Source organism: Apium graveolens, chromosome 10 (genome assembly GCF_009905375.1).
Source record: "Apium graveolens cultivar Ventura chromosome 10, ASM990537v1, whole genome shotgun sequence".
Lineage (NCBI taxonomy): Eukaryota > Viridiplantae > Streptophyta > Magnoliopsida > Apiales > Apiaceae > Apium > Apium graveolens.
The window spans coordinates 25,425,766-25,442,581 of record NC_133656.1 but is presented as its reverse complement, the minus strand read 5'-3'; the positions used below and the strand labels follow the sequence as shown (position 1 = coordinate 25,442,581).

The 16,816-nt window shown below is 35.4% G+C and overlaps 1 non-coding gene across 1 annotated transcript; it reads right to left on the bottom strand.

Moving 5' to 3' along the window:
• Window positions 1–16,420: 16,420 nt before the first annotated feature.
• LOC141694413 (small nucleolar RNA R71) lies at window positions 16,421–16,527 on the bottom strand. Its single transcript, XR_012563722.1, has one exon. It is a non-coding gene; the product is annotated as a small nucleolar RNA R71 (small nucleolar RNA).
• Window positions 16,528–16,816: the final 289 nt, after the last annotated feature.

Genomic DNA, 16,816 nt, shown 5'->3' with positions numbered 1-16,816 from the left:
TATATGAGATGAATTGTGCCTATCACCAAGCAAAATGCTTTGGGAACTTCGATGTAGTTCGATGATTTCAAGTATATGATAAGATTCTTAAAAGGACAAAAGAGGGGTAGAGATCCAGTATTTCGTTGAATGAGGAGACTATCATATTAATTTTCTGTATGAGAAGGTTGTGGCGCCCTCCAAACCCAGGTCAGAAGTTTGGGGTCCACACACAAACACCTTATTTATAACCTGCTTATAATAATGATAAAGATAATAATAATGATATGCAGTGACCCTACTTACCAACTACCAGAGAACACAACAGGTTAAAGTATGCACACAAGCCAAACACACACTTATATTACAAACCGTTTAAATCCCAACTATTCTAACTCAACACTGAGTACTAAACATTATTACAAACTTTTACAAACTGAAAATTATCCCAAAAGAAGCCTACTAGCTTAGCTCGATCAACCTGAACCCCTAGCTCTCGCGCTGGACTGGGGATCCTCGTTACCAACCTGTTCCTTCTTAACTGGAAAAGAACATAAACAACATCGCACAAATGAGCTAACTAGCTCAGCAAGTCACAATGACAAAACTGAGAATAATGATCATCAGGTAAATATGGTTATGATAACAAGTGAACAATGGATTATGATTTAGAATTGGATATTATATTTTCATTTTAAAAACCAAGGTTAGGCTGGTGATCAGTCACGCACTAACCCCGAGCAAAGCACACATCACTGCTCTAACTACTGGATCCAAGGCACACATTGGCCTAACTTAACCATTATATGGTTTGACCACAAATCTGGTCCACAATTTTATAAAAACAATCCAATTCTACCATAATAACAGAATAAGCAGTAATAAACAATAAACATGATCATTAACAACATTGGATGTTCAATAATGAAAATGATTTCAATCTACATAAAGATCAATATGGCATTTCCAAAACTTGGCTGCTAGGTAGTGAAAGGATTGGATAATAAAAGAATCAGTGTTTCAGGGTTTCAAGGATTTGGCCTTTCAAAGTATAAGATACAATAGTTTGAGTGTGTAAGCAGTCTTGGTTCAGTGTTTGATAATTAGTTTGTATGTATTTGTGGAGTAGTATCGTATATTTGTGGTTCGTATTTGGGCATACAACAATCAATGGTTTAGAAATAATCAGGTTTAGAGCTCAAGATCAATAACTGGAATCAGGGTTTAGGGTTCAGTGTTTCGAAGCACTTGCAATATAAAACATGACTATCAATCACTATAATATCTCGAGAAAGTTTGAAACACTTGCCTGGTACTAGCTTACTACACTGCACTTGCTCTCAATCACCACTGTCTTACTTCTTGACTATCTGTTTCCCTTTCTTACGCCTTACCTCTTCTGCTCACATATCATAAGCATCTATCAATATTTAACTCATAAGATTCTATTCGACACATACTTCTATTACCCTTCGTTTCACCCAAATCCGATTAACGGATTGAATGTTACGTAATAAAAAAGTAAACATCAAATATACAGACCGACAGTTAACCAACAGGTCACATATAACACATAACACGTCACATAATCAATGATTAAAATTATTTTTAAAACATTTTTCGAAATTTAAACAGATCGTTGAATCAATTTCGAAGTAGTAAACAGGGTTCGGTTGGCCAATTCTGTCTTCAAAACAATTTTATAATAATTATCGAGCCTTGAAAATAATTTAAAATAATATTTTAAAGCTCGAAACTATTTTTTGGAATTTTTAAATCATTTTAAATAATTAAATCTAATTAAATAATTAATCAAAATCAATTAATAATTAATTAAATCAATTAATCAAATAATTTTCGAATTAATTGACTAATTAATCAATTAAAAATTAACTGAAATTAATTAACTAATTAATTCAGATTTATTTTTGAATTAAATATAATTTTTGGAATTAAAATAATAATTTTTTGGAATTTTCAGAAATTAAAATCAAATTTTATAATAAAAATAAATAGGAAATATGATTTTTGAATATTTTTAAAATAGGAATCCAAAATTTGCAAGTTCTGGAAACCTCAGGGACCTAACTGTTTCATCCCCAAAAGATAAGGTACTAAACTGTAATTTTACAGTGGGGTCGCCGGAAAAGTTCTGTCTCGCCGGAGAAGACGATCCCGGCGTCCTCACCCCACCAACACCTCCAGATACGATCTACACATCACCAGGAACTTATTCATGCAATCAAAACACATCAATCATCCCTGTTCTGGCCGGAAAATGACCAAGAACATTGCCGGTTTCTGGCGAACATCAAAAATCTTCAAAACACAACTCCCTTCGATTCACTAATCCTCTGTTAACAAGCTATATACCAATCGATTGCAAATTTTATAAGGAACATAATCCACTATAAATCAATAGCTAATAATCCCTAAATCAAAAAGTCCCAAATTTCAATTGAAAACATTCATACGGGTTATAAACCCAAATTAAAAAATTCGAGAATTAAACCCACTTTTGAGCATGTTATTGAACTCCAAATCAGACGTATGACTTATGAAAATCATCAGGAAAACAAGCTCTACAACATGCAAGCATCAAATCATACAAACAATCATCCGAACAAAAATTCATATTTTTAATAAAATTAATTCGAAAATAAATAATTTTTCAGAAAATAAACCTTGATTTCTGCAGTGATTTGGAACACAGAATCTGATAGAACACCTCAAGATATTTGTTTTGAGTACTCGAGCTTTTCAAACGGACTCTGGTAACACCTCGATTGTTGGTTTGATTCTCAGAAAGGTTTATGAATGTATGAATTTTCTCTAGAAATTTATATAATTACTGACTGCAAATGATTTTTAATACGAAATAAAATACGGTAAAGGCTATTTATAATTACGGAAAATTAGTATCCCGTTGGATCATTCTGGATATAAAAGGGTACATTTATTTGTAAAAATTGATCAAAATGGTATCGGTTTTCGGGATAATTATCTAAATCAGTATAATTTGTACTGCGGTCTTGGTCTCAGCACCTGGTTACACGTACTACGAGGTGATAATTGGGATACTTTAATAAAAATCTCCCGTTTATCAAAAATACGAGTTTTATTGATTTACCGAAATGAATATTGTATCGAAAATGTTGCGCCGAGACCCGCACAGGACAAACCGTACGCCGGATCGAAAAAGTCGAAACATGGAATATGCTCGCAATATCAATCTCTTTTGGATAATTTCAACCACTTCTTTTGTGCGGTTATCAATCTCTTTTGGATAATTTCAACCACTTCTTTTGTCTACTATACTAGTTCAGGTCCAAGTATTTTGCGTTCTCCTACTTCGTCCCAATACACTGGAGATCTGCATTTGCGTCCATAAAGGGGTTCATAGGGTGGCATCCCAATACTGGCATGATAACTATTGTTATAAGCAAATTATACCAGAGGTAAATGCTCATCCCAACTTCCTTTGAAATCAATTGCACAGACACGCAGCATGTCCTTGATTGTTTGGATCGTTCTTTCACTTTGGTCGTCCGTCTGTGGGTGGTAAGCTGTACTCATATTCAGTCTTGTTCCCAAACATTCTTGAAAACTTTTCCAAAATCTTGAATTAAATCTTGGATCTCGATCAGATACGATAGACACAAGAACTCCATGATGAACTACAATTTCCTTCAGGTACATATAGACCAACTTGTCGAGTGAAAATATTTCATTTATAGGCAGAAAATGAGTTGATTTAGTAAGTCTATCCACTATAACCCAAATGGCATCATGATTAGCCCTTGTCCTTGGTAATCCAACTATGAAATCCATGGCAATATATTCCCACTTCCACTCTGGAATCTCCAATGGGTGTAGCAATCCACTTGGTCTTTGATGTTCGGCTTTAACTCTCTGACATGTATAACATCTACTAATCCATTCTGCAATTTCCCTCTTCATATCTGACCACCAATAATTTTCCTTTAAATCTCTGTGCATTTTGGTACTCCCCGGATGGATTGAATACCATGAATTATGTGTTTCCTGTAAAATTTCATTCTTCAGCTCCGTCACCAGTGGAATCCAAATTCTTGAAGAAAACCTAAGAATACCTTGATCATCCTTCTGCGTGCACAATTCCTCACCTACCAAACGATTTATATCTTGATCCATTACATCTTCCTGACACTTCTTTATTTTCTCTAACAACTCCGGCTGGAAAGTCATACGGTACACTTTTGCTTCATCAGGCCTGCAAACTCTAATCTCCAATTCCAGTTTCTGAAATTCCTTATATATCTCTTCAGGTACTGATAACACATTTAACTTTTCCTTCCGACTCAACACCTCTGCTACAATATTCATTTTACCGAGATGATAATTAATCGAGCAGTCGTAATCCTTGATCAATTCTAACCATCTCCTTTGCCTCATATTAAGCTCCTTCTGTGTGAACATGTACTTTAAGCTTTTGTGATCCGTGTATATCTCACACTTTTCTCCATACTGATAATGTCTCAAAATTTTCAAAGCGAAAACTATGGCTGCTAGCTCCAAATCATGAGTAGGATATTTATGTTTGTGTGGTTTCAATTGCCTTGACGCATACGTAATCACCTTATCGTGCTGCATTAGAACGCATCCTAGTCCTTTATGAGAAGCATCACTATAAATTACAAAATTCCCTTGATCGTCTGGAAGTGACAAAACAGGTGTTGTGATTAATCGTTGCTTCAATTTCTGAAAACTTTCTTCGCACTTGTCATTCCATATAAACTTTTCATTCTTCCATGTAAGCTTTGTCAATGGTGTTGCAATCCTTGAAAAATTTTGAACGAATCGACGATAATATCCCGCTAATCCCAAGAAACTTCTTACCTCGGTGGGTGTTCTCGGTCTTTCCCAGTTTGTAATTGCCTCAATCTTTGCTGGGTCCACTTTGATCCCTTCATTACTGACTATGTGTCTTAAGAACTGAACTTCCTGTAGCCAAAACTCACACTTCGAGAATTTAGCATATAACTTCTTTGTCCTTAAAATCTCCAAAGCTGTTCTCAAATGTTCCGCATGATCCCCTTCCGCCTTTGAATAAATCAAAATATCGTCTATAAACACAATGACGAACTTGTCCAAGTATTCCTTGAAAATTCTATTCATCAGGTCCATAAACGCTGCTGGGGCATTGGTCAATCCAAAAGACATCACTAAAAATTTGTAATGTCCATACCTTGTTCTGAAAGGTATCTTTGGTAAATCTTCTGGCTTAATCTTCAGTTGATGATATCCCGATCTTAAGTCAATTTTGGAGAAAAACTTGGCTCCCTTCAATTTTGGAGAAAAACTTGGCTCCCTTCAATTGGTCAAATAGATCGTCAATTCTGGGTAACGGATACTTATTCTTGATTGTAAGCTTGTTGAGTTCCCTATAGTCGATGCACAGTCTCATGCTTCCATCTTTCTTTTTGACAAATAATATCGGGGCTCCCCACGGGGATACACTGGGTCTGATTACTCCTTTTTCTAACAGCTCTTGCAATTGCTTCGCTAGTTCTTTAATCTCAACGGGCGCCATTCTATACGGGGCCTTGGATATCGGTTCTGTTCCAGCTGCTAAGTCGATTACAAACTCAATTTCTCTATCTGGAGGAAGTCATGGTAACTCGTCGGGAAACACGTCTGGAAATTCATTCACTACTGGAATATCTTCAAGTTTCGCTGGCTCCTGACTCCTATCAATCACATATGCCATGAAATGCTCGTATCCTTGTCGTAGTAACTTCTTAGCTTGAATCATCGTTAAGAACTTCTTTACTTGTTTCTGGCCCTTGAACGTTACTATTCTTTCATCTGGCGTCTTCACCATTACCTTCTTATTTCGACAATCTATCTGGGCATCGTGCTTAGATAACCAATCCATTCCTAAGATAATGTCAAATTCTCCTAACTTAAATTGTATCAAATCTACACAAAACTTACTACCAGAAATCTCAATCTCACAATTCCCACAAACTTGATTAACAGATACTCGTTCTTGATTTGCCAATTCCACAGTCATTATTTCATTTAAATACTCAACTGGACAATTTAACTTACTAACACAATCTTGTGAAACAAACGATCAAGTTGCTCCCGAATCTATTAACACTTTGGCACATAAAGAATTCACATTAAGCGTACCTGCCACGACATCCGTATCCTGGATAGCATCCTTCACAGACATGTCAAAAACTCTAGCCCTTGGAGTCTCATTCACTGCTGAGGTAGATCCCATAATCCTCAATGCATTACTGACTGGGACTGGTGTCTTGCAATCCCTGGCTATATGTCCTGGCTTCCCACATTTAAAGCACGTAAATCCAATGGCTGGAACCTTCACTACAGGATTCCGGATAGGCTGATCCTTATTTGTTGGCTCTCTTGCTGGCTGATTTCGGCACTCCCTTGAATAGTTCCCTTTCTGATTGCACTTGAAACAAACTACATTCAACTTATTACAAACTCCCCCATGCTTCTTCCCACATACTTGACAATCTGGAAAAGTTAATCTCAACTGATTTGGCTGATTCGCATTAACTGGACGGTTGCCTTGGCTTCCGTCGCCTGCATTTTGTCTCTTGAAATTAAAATTTCTTCCTGGCTGAAACTTGCCCTTCTTAAAATTTGGAAACTTCCCTGGTTGTGACTGACCTTCATCCCCTTCAAATTTTCTTTTCTTGTTTTCTTTCTCCTTTTGTGACATATTACTCTCTGTCTCTGCGATCATAGCCTTCTGTACAACTCCTGCATAGGTATCCAACTCAAAAATGGCTACCTTCCCTCTGATCCATGGTTTCAAACCTTGCTGGAATCTTTTAGCCTTCTTCCTATCAGTATCCACATACGACGACATATACCTTGACAATTCCTCAAACTTACTCTCATAATCTATGACCGACATGTTTCCTTGCTTTAGTTCTAAAAACTTCAACTCCATCTGATCCTGGACAAACTGAGGAAAATACTTTTCTAAAAACAATTCCTTAAACCTCTCCCAAGTAATAACATTTGTACCTTCCAATGTCTTCACCATCTCCCACCAATAGGTGGCCTCATTTTTCAAATAGTAACTTGCAAACTCAACTTTCTGTTCGTCCTTTACTTTTACTAAGGCAAATGCCTTCTCTATCTCCTTTAACCAAACATTTGCTTCGATCGGTTCTAAGGAACCCTTGAATTCTGGTGGGTTTACTGCCTGAAAAGTTTTGAAAGTTACCTGGGGATTGGTCTGTCTTTGTTGTTGTTGTGCCAGGTGAACTATTTGTTGGGCCAAGACTTGAAGAATCAAGGCTATTGCTGGGTCTATAGGTCCTGGGTTTGCATTCTGGTTTGTATCATTTTGGTTGTTATTATTGTTGTTGTTGGTTTCTTCATTCTGGGTGTCGGTGCGGGTATTTCTTCTGAGAGGCATTTTCTGTAAAGAATCAAACAACTTATTTAGCTTTTAAACCAAATTCTTTGCAGAAAAGAAAAGTTTTGTAAAACAGAAATATCTCTTTTTGAAAACAGTTGTAACTAAGTAAATTGCATGCTTCTTTACAGAATATAAACAGTTATGGGAAATAGGGTACATGGTATCATAGGGGTATAACTGGTGCAATAAATAAGGTAAGGTAAAACAGGTGCAGTAAAATAAATGATAATACTGGAAAGGAAAAAGGTACTGATATATATAGATCAAAAGTTTTGGGTAGTACAAGCGTAAAGACGCTTCGAAAGTAAAAGCAAAAGGGTACAACAACCTACTCACTAGTCAGCATAGCTAGTTTATAAATACAACCCAAAATTTTACTGATACACACTACAAACTACTGTACATACTATACAACCATAATAACACTGCTCAGTATCTCCATCTCTGGATATCTGACTCAACTCCAAGGAAACTCTGGTCCTGCCAGCCTCTCAAAGTCCTCCATCACCTCAGTAGCCCAGCCCATCAGTGCATCAAGGCCTCTACCAGGTAGTGTAGCTCCATGTAGCCTAGCCTCAAGAACCCTTCGTGTCACATGAATATCCTCTCAAAGCTCCATCACACCACGATCAACATCAGTAGTCCTAATGATATGCTGTAGCTCTCTGATCTGGGCCAACAAGGAATCACACTCCAATAGAAGAGCCTCATACCGGTAGTAAGGAACTGGGGGCAATGTAGCCTGGAATGGGACACTCGCAACTGAATGCCCAGTGGAATCTGAATCAGCTGGTGGGGGTCCTCTGATAGGTGGCCTCATGCTTGGGGGTGGAATAGCCTGCAATGGTACGGGCTGTAACACAGGTAGAGGTAGTATAGCCAATACTGGTGGAACAACAGGACGTGGATCCGAAGACGGTACTCTAACTGAAGGCTCTGAGTGATCAGCTGATACGGGGATAAAAGAGTCGGCCATCGCTGCTATCTGAAATCATATCACAATATAAGAATCTCGAACCACGACACGAATCATACTAATACCTGTTATATCATAGCACTCAACCTCTCGACGTTCTATCTTTCTATTCCTTACTTCTAATCCTAACCCTCTACCCATTCCCATCAATCTAGGCTTGTGTCAGTGACTTATAACTTGTAGCTCTGATACCAAACCTGTGGCGCCCTCCAAACCCGGGTCAGAAGTTTGGGGTCTACACACACACCTTATTTATAACCTGCTTATAATAATGATAAAGATAATAATAATGATATGCAGTGACCCTACTTACCAACTACCACGGACCGCAACAGGTTAAAGTATGCACACAAGCCAAACACACACTTATATTACAAACCTTTTAAATCCCAACTATTCTAACTCAACACTGAGTATTAAACATTATTACAAACTCTTACAAACTCAAAATTATCCCAAAAGAAGCCTACTAGCTTAGCTCGATCAACCTGAACCCCTACCTCTCGCGCTGGACTGGGGATCCTCGTTACCAACCTGTTCCTTCTTAACTGGAAAAGAACATAAACAATATCGCACAAATGAGCTAACTAGCTCAGCAAGTCACAATGACAAAACTGAGAATAATGATCATCAGGTAAATATGGTTATGATAACAAGTGAATAATGGATTATGATTTAGAATTTGATATTATATTTTCATTTTAAAAACCAAGATTAGGCTGATGATCAGTTACGCACTAACCCCGAGCAAAGCACACAACACTGCTCTAACTACTGGATCCAAGGCACACATTAGCCTAACTTAACCATTATATGGTTTGACCACAAATCTGGTCCACAATTTTATAAAAACAATCCAATTCTAACATAATAACAAAATAAGCAGTAATAAACAATAAACAGGATCATTAACAACATTGGACGTTCAATAATGAAATTGATTTCAATCTACATAAAGATCAATATGGCATTTCCAAAGCTTGGCTGCTAGGTAGTGAAAGAATTGGATAACAAAAGAATTAGTGTTTCAGGGTTTCAAAGATTTAGCCTTTTAAAGCATAAGATACAATGGTTTGAGTGTGTAAGCAGTCTTGGTTCAGTGTTTGATAATTAGTTTGTATATATTTGTGGAGTAGTTTCGTATATTTGAGGTTCGTATTTGGGTATACAACAATAAATGGTTTAGAGAGAATCAGGTTTACAGCTCAAGACCAATAACTGGAATCAGGGTTTATGGTTCAGTGTTTCAAAGCACTTGCAATATAAAATATGACTATCAATCACTATAATATATCAAGAAAGTTCAGAACACTTGCCTGGTACTAGCTTACAAAACTGCACTTGCTCTCAATCACCACTGTCTTACTCCTTGACAATTTGTTTCCCTTTCTTACGCCTTGCCTCTTATGCTCACATATCATAAGCATCTATCAATATTCAACTCATACGATTCTATTCGACACATACTTCTATCTACCCTTCGTTTCACCCAAATCCGATTAACGGATTGAAAGTTACGCAATAAACAAGTAAACATCCAATATACAGACTGACAGTTAACCAACAAGTCACATATAACACATAACACGTCACATAATCAATGATACATCATTTATAAAGAAGTCTCGGGTCATAAACATGCTTTCAGATATTTAAAATGATTTTTAAAACATTTTTCGGAATTAAAACAGATCGTTGAATCAATTTCGAAGTAGTAAACAGGGTTCGGTTGGCCAATTCTAGCTTCAAATTAATTTTATAATAATCATCGAGCCTTGAAAACAATTTAAAACAATATTTTAAAGCTCGAAACTATTTTTCGGAATTTTTAAATCATTTTTAAATAATTAAATCTAATTAAATAATTAATCAAAATCAATTAATAATTAATTAAATCAATTAATCAATTAATTTTAAAATTAATTGACTAGTTAATCAATTAAAAATTAACTGAAATTAATTAACTAATTAATTCAGATTTATTTTTGAATCAAATATAATTTTTGGAATTAAAATAATAATTTTTTGGAATTTTCAGAAATTAAAATCGAATTTTTATAATAAAAATAAATAGGAAATATGATTTTTGAATATTTTTAAAACACGAATCCAAAATTTGCAAGTTCTGGAAACCTCAGGGACCTAACTGTTTCTTCCCCAAAAGATAAGGTACTAAACTGTAATTTTACAGGGGGGTCACCGGAAAAGTTCTGTCTCGCCGGAGAAGACGATCCCGGCGTCCTCACCCCACCAACACTTCCAGATACGATCTACACATCACCAGGAACTTATTCATGCAATCAAAACACATCAATCATCCCTGTTCTGGCCGGAAAATGGCCAAGAACATTGCCGGTTTCCGGCGAACATCAAAAATCTTCAAAACACAACTCCCTTCGATTCACTAATCGTCTGTTAACGAGCTATGTACCAATCGATTGAAAATTTTATAAGGAACATAATCCACTATAAATCAACAGCTAATAATCCCTAAATCAAAAAGTCCCAAATTTCAATTGAAAACATTCATACGAGTTATAAACCCAAATTAAAAAATTCGAGAATTAAACCCACTTTTGAGCATGTTATTGAACTCCAAATCAGACGTATGACTTATGAAAATCATCAGGAAAACAAGCTCTACAACATGCAAGCATCAAATCATACAAATAATCATCCGAACAAAAATTCATATTTTTAATAAAATTAATTCGAAAATAAATAATTTTTCAGAAAATAAACCTTGATTTCTGCAGTGATATGGAACATAGAATCTGATAGAACACCTCAAGACCTTCCTTTTGAGTACTCGAGCTTTTCAAACGGACTCCGGTAACACCTCCCATTGTTGGTTTGATTCTCAGAAAGGTTTATGAATATATGAATTTTCTCTGGAAATTTATATAATTTCTGACTGCAAATGATTTTTGATACGAAATAAAATATGGTAAAGGCTATTAATAATTACGGAAAATTAGTATCCCGTTGGATCATTCCGGATAAAAACGGTACGTTTATTTGTAAAAACTGATCCACACGGTATCGGTTTTCGGGATAATTATCCAAATCAGTACAATTTATACTGCGGTCTTGTTCTCAGCGCCTAGTTACACGTACTACGAGGTGATAATTGGGATAGTTTAATAAAAAGCTCCCGTTTATCGAAAATATGAGTTTTATTGATTTACCAAAACGAATATTGTATTGAAAATGTTGCGCTGAGACCCGCGCAGGACAAACCATACGCCGGATCGAAAAATTCGAAATATGGAATATGCTCAGAATATTACAATTGGGTTTGGAAGGAGTTCTCGGAAGAGTTTCGGGTTCCAAAAACGTAACAACGGATGACGTCGGTTGGTTCCCGTTTTTATAAAATAGATTTTAAATACCCGGAAAAAGATTTTATAAATTTCATATGATTCTTATAAATTCATAAGTCAACATAAAAATAATTAAGAAGATATGACAATTATCTATATTTTATTTTGGACATATAAAAATTAAAATACTCAATTAATAATATTTTAAACATCCAAACACATTTAACACTTAACAAATAATTCACATAATAGATACTGAACACATATAATTATTATTTATTAGCAAAAATAATTACACAATATATCCCGGATATTACAAAGCTACCATGTACTGAGGGATATACGAAGTATGCAAATCATACCCAGGTAGAATGGGGAAGCATATAAAGCCCGAATTCGGCTAGGGTGACAACCGAGAGTAAAGAAGTCGTCCATCTACATGTAAAAAATGATACCGTTATACAACTGATCATCGTATCTCGGGGGCTCCAGTGAATGTCCTATTTTTCTAAATGAAATTGTGATGCAATATCGTAACCCAAACCTAGGTGCCGGGTTTACCATTAAGGTATTTGCGTGATAATAAAAGAATTATTTTTTAAAGAAGGTGTGACTCACCGAGGAATGATATTTTAAATAAACATACTTATCATATATAGAATTATACTTAAATTTCTCGTACAGTCTTTTCATACTGTACATTATTATGCTGGGCATTATAGCTCACACTTGTTTTCTTAAATTAACACAACACAATAGTGAATGAAGATGCCTATCGTGAAACTCACGTCCAGGAAATGGTTAGGAAATGACCAGTTGTTTCGTAAGATGTTTGGTGCTGTACCTCAGGTATACCGAATAAGCTGGATTGGTTTTCAGTTGTCTTTAGTCCGGCTTATTTAAAAGTATGACTTTTGTAAGGTAATAAATAAGAAACGTATATTTGGCTGACAGTCTAACCTTACATAAAGGTTATTTCCGCAGTAAGACTTAATCACTTTTAGGATTATAATAATTATCACTTTGTGGATTGATACACTCTAGTAATGAATGGTTCGTTACCAAGACAATAACCTGTTAGTGTGTGCGTTGATAAGTGTGGGGTCGTAAAAGTGTGAGTATTTATATAATATGGTATGAGATAAGTGTTATACAGGATTAAAGATGGCGAGGCCTCCTAGTTCCCTGACCCCGGATTTTGGGGCGCTACAATTACCATACTCATTTTTCATTATTTACAGTTAGGTGAATAGTAACCATGCTAATATTCTTGGTTTTGTGTTGAAGTTCATAGCATGTTAAGGTTGTTTAAGGCTCATCCAAGGATACATAGGCCTTTGTAAGATTATTAGAAGCTTCAAAAAGGTATACCAGAGCTTTCCCTCTTTAATTTATGGTATTAACTTGTATATTTTAAAGATTGTATATGGATGTTTTGATGGTTGATTACCGAATGAAAGATTAAGCACGTTTAGTTTAACTAGGAACAGGAACAAAAAGGTAGTCGTGTAATTAAGAGTAATTACACCAAAATATTAAAACATTTAACTATTCTGAATTTAGAATAGTTAATAAATACTTGCAATATATCAGATAAAGTTCTGGAATACTTGCATGATTATATTTAAATAAGCTGATATGTAAAACAATAAACTATTCTGAAATTAGAATAATATAGATACTTGCCTCAATTGATCCGCTTTCTAACCTTCAATCACCATTCTATGTTAACCTCTATTATGTATTTACTCGTCTCATTACCACATACATCAGGCTTTACTTTTACTGACACTTTCTGGCTTTAAATGACTCAAACTATATGCGTGTCTATCATAAAAGATACTATTTCAATTAACCCACAACATATAGTTGTCTATTATATGCTTATCCCTGTCGTCTACCCACCCAATAATAACAGATAAGGATCATATTGATTCATATAAAGTTTAATAGAAACGTGGACCCATAATTTACATAACACATAAACATAAAAAGGACATCTCACATATTTCATATAACATATAACTCAGTTTGTCAAAACATTCAACTCAATGTGTTGAAAATTGAAATCTAGTCGAAATGCTAATTTTTGATAGTTACGGGACTCAGAAACGTTTAAAAAATCAAACGACCATTCTAAAGGAAAGATTTTATGTCTCGAAAGTATTTTTATAGAATCAAAATATTTTTCTGAGTCTAGACGCTTTCGTTTCATATTAAACGGACGAACGGTCTATTTATTATGAATAAAATAAGAATAAATCAATTAATAACAATATTATTTGATTTTTAAATACTTAAATATAATTTTTAAAGCTCAAAATAATTTTAGGAATTATGTGAATTAATTTTAAATAATTAAATTTTATTTACCTATTTATAACTAAAATTAATTGAATAAATAAATTAATCAATTAATTAAATCCATAAATAATTAATTAAAATAAATTATAAATAATTAAATCAAATTTAAATTTTTGAAAATACTAAAAGAAAATGATTTTTCTGAATTTAAAATAATTTAGTTAATTATTTTAAATAATTAACTAAATTAATTTTGAATTTAAAATCAAAATTTTAATAATTAAAATGAATATTTCTAAAATAAAAATGAATTTTGATTTAAATATGATAAGTGGCATTTTATACCACTTAGAACGTCTTAAAATAGCTTAAATTGGTGTCTTGAAATCAAGTATTTTGTGTATTTGATGCGTTTTTCTAGTGTTTGTGCATTTCAGGGTATTAGTTGCATTTCGGAGGAGTAATCATCAAGAATAAGCCTTGGCATCTGTTCAACATTGCGAGAGGAAAGAAAGGGGCAGATTGCAGCAAAGAAACGGAGCAAACTCAGGAATTTTCCAGTAGGGTCCTGAGCGCCCGCTCAGCTATGCTGAGCGGCCGCGCAGGGTCGGGAATTTTGATAAAATATTTTAGACTTCTACTTCTGTTTGGCTTCCAACTTCTATTTAATCTGAGTTTTATGGGACTATTATCTAAGTAGATTTAGAGACATTTTCACAAGGTTGGATCGTTGTATTAAGCAAGGAGCAAAGGAGAAAAGGAAGAAGACCGTTTTAGCACACCGCAACGAAGAGGAAGCATATTTTCTTGTGATTCTTTATTTCGTTGTAACGTGGATGCTAGTTTTCTTTGTTTGAACCTAATTACTCTTGTGACGTACTCTGGTTTAATATAATTAGTTTAGTTTAGTTATTATTCTCTTGTGTTTGTTTATCATGTTTTCATATGAACCCATGATAACGATAAGTGCTATCATGGGTTAATCGTGATCATGGGGTCGTAACGGATTTACTATGGAATTCTTTAATTAATTGTTTGATACCTTAGTGTGTGATGATGGTATGATATCTAGTATTGGTTGTGCGTATTCGTCTTATGTGCGTCGCGAACATATAGGATAGGGTGTTAATCTCTTGTGAAGCGAGAGTGGATCTCGAGGTTTAGAACTTGCCATGCTAGCATAGGTTCATGTATGATGTGCATGATTTATGGGTAACTCTAACCGTTTTATTTGCCCTGTGTAATCAAAAGGAATAACTTGTGCTTAAATCGTTATGTTGTCAATTTCTGTAGACATATAGGGACTCAACATAATTGATGCCTATTCAACTTCTATCTCACTTATGGATGCTTGGTTGAACGGTATTAGTACAATGAAAGTTGGATTTTATCAGTTTCGTGTTATTCGATTAATATCATCACTATTGCATGCTAAGGGTAATAATAATAACTATTGAAGGAAGTAGTAATGAAGTTGTGATCTCATGAGTGTTTTAATATTGTTAATTCGAAGTGTTAATTAAGTAGTTAATTGTAGTTAATATTTAGTTAACAATTTTAAGTGTTAGTGTCTTATCATTGAGAAGTAATCATACATTGGTGAGTGAGTTTAATTGAACAATAATTAGTCTGAGTCTCTGTGGGAACGAACTAGAAAGTATTATATATTACTTGCGAACGCGTATACTTGCGTGAATATTAGCGCGTGTTTTCGCCCTAACAAGTTTTTGGCGCCGCTGCCGGGGACTCGGCGTATTTGTTTAGTTTATGTACTTACCATCATTGGTCGTTAGGACTCAGTGATTAGGACGCATTTGTTACTTATTATTTCTGGTTTTGTTTCAGGTACTTTAGCGAGCGTTTATGTAAACTCGTTCTCGTACCCGCAAGAGGACTTTAGATACAGCTGAGGAGACAGACGAAGTTCTTGATATTCAGGAGAAGATAGATTTTGAAGATTCGGATTCAGGAAGTGAGCAGAAAGAACCAGTAATCATGGGTGATCGTATTGTTCAGGCCGATCCAGCTCTTATGGACTTTTCTCGGCCTAAAATTGATGACATTCAGTCAAGCATTCTTCATCCGGCTATTCAAGCTAACACCTTTGAGATCAAGCCGGGCACTATTCAGATGGTGCAGAATTATGTTTCTTTTGGAGGTGCTGTGACTGAAGACCCCAACATGCATATAAGGAATTTTGTCGAGATCTGCAGCACTTTCAAGTATAATGGCGTGACTGATGAGGCTATCAAGCTGAGGCTTTTCCCATTCTCACTGAGGGACAAAGCTAAGGACTGGTTACATTCTGAGCCAGCTGGGTCCATCACTACTTGGCAAGATCTTGCGCAAAAGTTTCTGGTGAAGTTTTATCCGATGGCAAAGACTGCTGCTATGAGGAGTGCTCTTATTCAGTTTGCGCAGCAACCTACAGAATCTATGTGCGAAGCTTGGGAACGCTACAAGGAAATGTTGAGAAAGTGTCCACATCATGGAATGCCCGATTGGATGGTGATCACTGGTTTCTATAATGGTTTGGGGGCCCAATCTCGGCCCATGCTCGATGCAGCAGCTGGAGGCGCCTTGTGGGCCAAAAGCTATACTGAGGCTTATAATCTTATCGAGACTATGGCTGCAAATGAGCACCAAAACCCAACTCAGAGGATGATGCCTGGGAAGGTAGCAGGTATTCTGGAAGTCGATACAGCCATCGCTATTGCAGCGCAGCTCCAAGCGCTGTCGATGAAGGTTGATTCTCTAGCTACATATAGAGTTAATCAAATAGTT